The sequence below is a fragment of the Meriones unguiculatus genome, chromosome 1 (assembly GCF_030254825.1).
Source record: "Meriones unguiculatus strain TT.TT164.6M chromosome 1, Bangor_MerUng_6.1, whole genome shotgun sequence".
In the NCBI taxonomy this organism is placed as follows: domain Eukaryota; kingdom Metazoa; phylum Chordata; class Mammalia; order Rodentia; family Muridae; genus Meriones; species Meriones unguiculatus.
In genome coordinates, this window is record NC_083349.1 from 154,601,425 (window position 1) to 154,608,022 (window position 6,598).

Genomic DNA, 6,598 nt, shown 5'->3' on the forward strand with positions numbered 1-6,598 from the left:
CCTACTCCAGCTAAGCAGGTCCCCAAGATAATAGCTAATGTCAGGGAGCCCCCTTTGTCTTAGCATTTCAGCCTAATAGGTGGGATTTTTGACTGAAGGTCTCTTATTCTGAATTGATTTCAGTTCTGACAATAGGACCACTGGCATCAAGGGGCTAGGAAGGTTTAAATGCCAGTCAAACGCTGGGCAATGGGGCAGTCCTCAGAATCATCTGGTTAGTTGATCCACCTGAGGTGGCAGTAAGCAATCATGTCAGCTTCCAACAAGTTCAGATCTCAGCTTGCAGTCTCAACCAGCTGAAAATCTGCGGAGACAAATTCAAACTAGAAATTTGTCTAATAAATGGGGAAATTTCGAACTCCCAAAACCAAAGAAATAACTCATCTCAGGTCCATTTGAGCTATGTCAGATTCAGGTCTCATGACTTTTTGATTTCCTGAAACTCATGAATTTTTAATTTACAAAAGGAAATATATAAAAAGACTAAGAAAAATAATATATCAACAACATTTTGTGAATAACAGGTAAAACTGTATCCAATGGAATGAGTATCAATTCTTAGCTGTTTGTTCTGTAAGCTTTATAAACAATTTAAATGTATCCATGCTCTGAAACTTTAACTGTGGGTACAGCTGTTGGTAATCAGCCATCATGCCATTTCTTGTACACTGGAAAGTTAGGCAGAAGTACATTAATGGTATTAGTATTAAACTCTGGATGCTTGGACTTTCCCTAACAAAGCAACCAGAAGGAACGGGTTTTAAATATTCCTAAATCCTGTATCAAAGTCTACGTCAAAGATGGCAGGTATTCAAATATATATTTTGGAAAAATGTTCTTGGCGTGATGAGAAGCATCTCTAAATCTATTTTCAGAAGACAACCAAGAGAAAATTAAAATCTCGAGCTTGTGACTGGATAACAAGCAGTCAGTGTTTCATCAGCTTATCCCAATTCTATTATTCAATATTGTAACTCTGAATTTCTGAGATTTTATAACAATATAAGCATATCAGTAGCAGAGTAGGGGGAATATCTGAAATATTATCTTAAAATATTTATTTAGACCCTTTAATTTTTTACTAACTTTGAAACATTTTTCCAGATCTTTAAATAATAATTTTTTTAATTTTCATAACTTAAATTTTTATATCCTCAAATTTTATACAAATTCTATATCTTTTAATCCAGCTATTTATCATTAAACATAGACAATTAACATGAAGCCTGTAGGAAAGGCAAACCTGTTTGCCTTTTTAAATGACCTAGTACCTGGTAATTTTAACTAATTAATAAACTAACCAATTAACTAACAATGTATCTTATTATCTGCTCTTTAGCTGCAAGGCTACTATTAGCTTAGATTAGCCATCAATGTGATCAGAGACCTAAGAAGGATAAATTATGAGCTAAATAAAATACCAATCCATGTACCAATCAAAATGACAGTGACAACTAATCAGTCCATCACCCTAGGCAGTTGTCCCTGGCTCCTGTGGTCTTATGGCATCATGAGCAGAGGTTGCCCAATGACCAGGCACAGAAAATGAGAGACTGTTTCTGTGGAGAAATAGATGAGAGGATGACCTCACCTCACCCTTAGCAATGTGAAACATTGACTCACTAGGTGTCCACAGTTTTGTCCACAGTTTAGGCTGGGCCCTAGCAGTGGGCCAGTTGGGGCAGTCTTGCCCCATGGTTAGCATACCATAATCCAGAGTCACAGTCATCTGTTGTATCCCAATCTTCTTGGAGACCTTGGGGGAGCTACTGCCAGGATTTTGGGACTCTGTCATAAAAAGCTTAAATATGTTAAAATGCCATATTCATCGGATCTCTGACAAACGTGAGGGTCAACATATCTGAATTATTTTTTTTATCTATCTTTAATTATTTATTTTAAATTGCATCCTATAAAACAGAATACCATAATCTCCAATTCTGGCATATTCCTTAGGTAAATGGTTTGAAACCACATCTCTCCCAAATAGATTTACATAGGAAAATTTCATAGTTATCCATCCTGGGCTTAACTTTGAAAACATAAACAAAAGACTAAATAAAGCTCACTCTTGTAACCAACTGCAGACATTAGCATAACTTCAAACATCTTTCTGAACTAAAATCAAGGCAAAACTTTCAGTCAGATACAATACATAGAAGGGCTAGCAAATCTTGCTCATCCTATCATATTGCATTGAGACTGAACAGCAAAAAAGCTTAAAGGACAGAGAATTAAACACAGATGGCAACCTTAGCAGAGACGGACAACTCTTGCCATTTCAAACCTTTTGACCAGAAAGGAACAGCATTAAATCATTTATATAGGAACTGGCAACCAGGCATATATTTTATATAATAATTAACAATGACTTGAATATAACCCTGTACAACCCTGGGATAACATGGAGCTGCAATAAAGAACTTAATTTTCTTATGTTCTTTCTTATATTCATTTTTGCACTGAATAAACATCAGCCTTTTAAATGGAGAGCAGCATATTTTGCAGGGTTTTTTTTTTTTTTTAAATCATATTTGCAGGTGTAAAAAAACAAAGCAAGTACAGTTCATATCCTCTATAACATTCTATATACCTTCAGGTTAGGCTTTTCCCAGTTCCATTCTTCTGATTTAGCCAGACATTTCTCTTTCTTTTCAGACAACCTAAAAAATTTTTATTATATATGTATATATTGTTTTATTATATTATTCCATGGATTTTTATGCTCCTGACATGATACACTGTAAAACTGCAATTTTATTAATTGGCTCAAACAGTATGGCTTGGGTTCATCTGGTAAAATTAATAAATACCAAAGTCTGTTGTCCTCCCCCAAAGGATTGAGAAACTGTTCCAAATTCCCTGTTAGACTGCTCAAGGTCATTGTTTAAAATGCCTGATAAACTTTAAAATGTTTCATAGCCTTAAACATTTTTCAAAACCTGTTTTAGCAATATTAAAATAAACATAATTTTAGAAGAAATCTATTTTTGCAATATCAAAATAAAGTATCCTTTTTAGGAATGAAGTCACAAAGCATAACCATAATTTTAAAAGCCAAAACCAAATTTTATCAATGCAAACAATTCAGTGCTTTTAAAATCAATACCACGTGTATTATTTTGATGTTATAAACTTTGGCTGCCAGCAAGAAAAGTTCTTGTATACAAACACATGGAGGTGCAGTTTAATATTTTATATAAGCAGAGTTTTAAACCTTATTATTTTATAAACCCGGTCTTTAAGACAGGACAGAGGTTATGTAAAATGCCATATACTTAATAGCCAACAATCAGACATCAAGATATATAGAACATAGTAAACTTATATATTCAAAACCAGACAGACAAAACTTATTTTTACTTCTTTTAGCTGTAATTTCAAGGGAGAAACATCTTGCTACCTGTTGAATCCAATTTTTATGACCATAGAGGCTTGCAGCTTTCTTACCTGAGAAGCTGCTGTTGCCCCTTAAGAGCTGTCTGCTTGCACAGAAGCCTTTCTGCACAAAATCTTGCATTCCAAAGCAACCCAACTCCAGTAAGACCTCTGCCACCAGAGACCTGAGCCAGCAGAGACCAAAGCATTGGTAGGGCAAGACTTTGAATTTAACCTTTAAACATATTTAATAACTCTTAATTTATAACTAAAACATACAAAGCATATTAACCATTTAAGATCAATCAAAAAAACATAAAATAATTATTAATAGGGTTTGATCTCTGGTTGGAACTTCTATAATGTCTGCAACATTTTAAACTGCTCACAATTGTCCCAAGTGGGCTGGTGGGTAAAAAGAACAGTTTCAAAAAGATCAATTAAGATGGCATCTGGTGGTCCATAAGGGAAGAGCCATAGAATCTGCCTCTGGTTTCAGAGAGCCTGTGGAAGGAGGATTGTTAGTGGGGGGTCAGAAAAGGCTTGATCCATGGAGGTGGATGAATCACTAGATCCTTCCAAACTACAAGCACTTGGTCTGGGTGCCCACATACTTTCTGAAAGACTCTATCTCCCACAGCAAGGATGGTGGGAAGGTGGAACGTTAATTCTGACAGCCAGCCAACATTGAATATGGGCCATTCCAAGTTGCAAAAAAAAAAAAAAAATCATCATTTTTCCTTTCCTCACATTAACTGAAAGACTGTGAGCAAATAGTCTTAACTTCCCTAAAATGAGTCAGAACCAAGGCAAGGGGTTTGAAAGTAGCCTGTCCCATATTGTCAGTCAGTCTATTCATCAGAATTCAAAAACATAAAAAGGACAATTTCAACAAACAGTAAGTCACACAGAGATGGAGCCAGCTGTCTCAGGCAAAAGTGAAACTAAAGACAATAAATCACAGCTTGTATTGGGGCTAATTTCCTAGGACCAAGACTGAAATCAAAGAAGCAAAAAGAGATATGGCTTTGGACACAAGCAGAACCAAGCATTCTCAGGTAAATGCAAAACCACAAACAATTAATCATACACAGAAATGAAGCAGTAGCTCTGGCTCAAAGCCAAGCAGTAGACAATCAAACACAGAGATGAAGTGAAACCAAAAACCTGGCTTGTAAAAACAGACACAGTGGTTGTGTAGTCATACTCACGGGCCTTCAGATTCTTGCTCCAGTTTCCCTGCGGCAGAAACTCCAAGTGGTGGATGGTCCTGACTCACAGACCTGCAGATTCTCACTCTGGTTTCCCTGCCACAGAAGTGCCAGAGCAAAACTGATAAGGTCAAAAACATCTTTTTGACCGCAGCAGCTGTAGGCCCCTAGTATATCTACCTTATCTACATCTTGCCACTTCTACAGATACCTCAAGGCCTTTCAAAACAAAGAACAAAAAGTAAAGGCAAACAAACACTTAAAGCAGATGGACAACACAGAAGACATTTACCCGTGGGATTAAACTCTCTGAGTTGGTAGTCCTAGAGGTCCTGAGGGTTCCTGGTCAGGGAATCAAATGCTATGCCAGGATCATGAGACCCTCAGAGACCACCAGGAGATGACTCAATGCAAGAGCAAGAGAGCTTTATTACAAGAGCAATCAAATTCGGGACCCAAGTGTCACTGACACAGCAGTAGAGAAGTGGGACCCCGAGCCCTGAGTTAACAGGATTTTTAAAGGGAAAAATTGCAAGCAGGGGGTTTCCATGACAGCAAGCAGGGGGGTTCATACCTTGATGTTACAGGATTGGGTAAAAGCCATAGGGGCAAGGTGACCTTCTACATAATCACAATTGCCATTCTTCTAAACTACATCTGGAACACTGGGAAGAATTTTCCTAAACAATTCTCACTGATTATTGCCAGGGAAATTGTCTCTATTTTCTATCAAGTATTTATTCTGTGATGTTTTCTGGAGGCTGTTGCTAGAAGAGGTTAACTTTGTTTTCTGCCAAGTGCACATTCTGTGCTATTTCCTGGTAGCAGAGTTCAGCTCCTGGTCAAGATGGCTCCTCATTTCAAAATGGAGTCACCCAGGCTAATTTAAACTCTTCAGGCTTCTTTTGGGGGGACTTAGGGTGGGAGAGGGTGTTTTGAGAAAGGGTTTCTCTGTAGCTCTGGCTGGTTTGAAACTAATTGTTGTACACCAGACTGGCCCCAACTCAGAGATATACCTATCTCTGCTTCTCAGTGCTGGGTTTAAAGTTCTGTCCCGCCACCACCTGGCTGCCAGAGGAAGGGGTTTCTTTTTTTGTTTTCCAGACATGCTTTCTGTGCGTAGCATTAGCTGTGCTGGACTCTCTTTCTAGACCAGCCTGGCCTGGAACTCAATGAGATCTGCCTACCACAACCTCTCTTAGTCCTGGGATTAAAGGCTTTTGTCACCAGGCCAGGCTCAGAGAAAGTTTTTAAGCAAACAAACAAGTAAAAAAAAAAAAAACAAACAAAACACCCTCACCCTATTCTCATCATTTTTCAGTTAAACAAAACAGTTAGCAGGAGGCAGATTACAGAAGCCAAAAAGCAAGGTTAATACATCTAAAGATTTTGATGGCTTAGGCCTTTGCCTTACTTTTGGCAGGTGATGCTGTCTGCTCGTGTTGCTGCCTGAAGAGTGTCGTGGTGTCAGTTGTGTAAGGTCTGCAGCCCTGTTCCATTCCCCATTGGTCTTAGTGAATGAGCCCAATTATGGACTTGTGTATATAGGTATAAGACGGAGGACCTGCTGTTCATCCAGTAAGAAGAGGTTGTAAAGGCCCAGCACATGCCAAAAGCAGAGAAGCTGGGCAGGGGACCAAGAGAACACAGAGTGGTGTCCATGATCTGATTCATGTCTTTGTCTCTTTCTCTTTTGAGTGTTTCTCCAACCCTGGCAAGGTGCTTTCTAATTATTCCTGGTGGATTAGCCTAGAAGCAGCAGGTCTCTCCCAGAGCCACATATAAGCCTGTTTTTTGCATCAGAAATGGGTCTAAACCTCACCAATTTTGTAGGACCATTTCTGTAAGGGACTCTAAGTGTTGTTTCAACAGAAGTAGAAACTTTTAATAGTTCCTGGATTGCAGTGCAAAGTTATGGCAGTGTTTCTCTGGGGGCACATAAGGACACTGTGCCTCTGGAATGATTGTTCAGGCCCACTTCTGGGAACTGTACGGCTCTCAAGAATGTG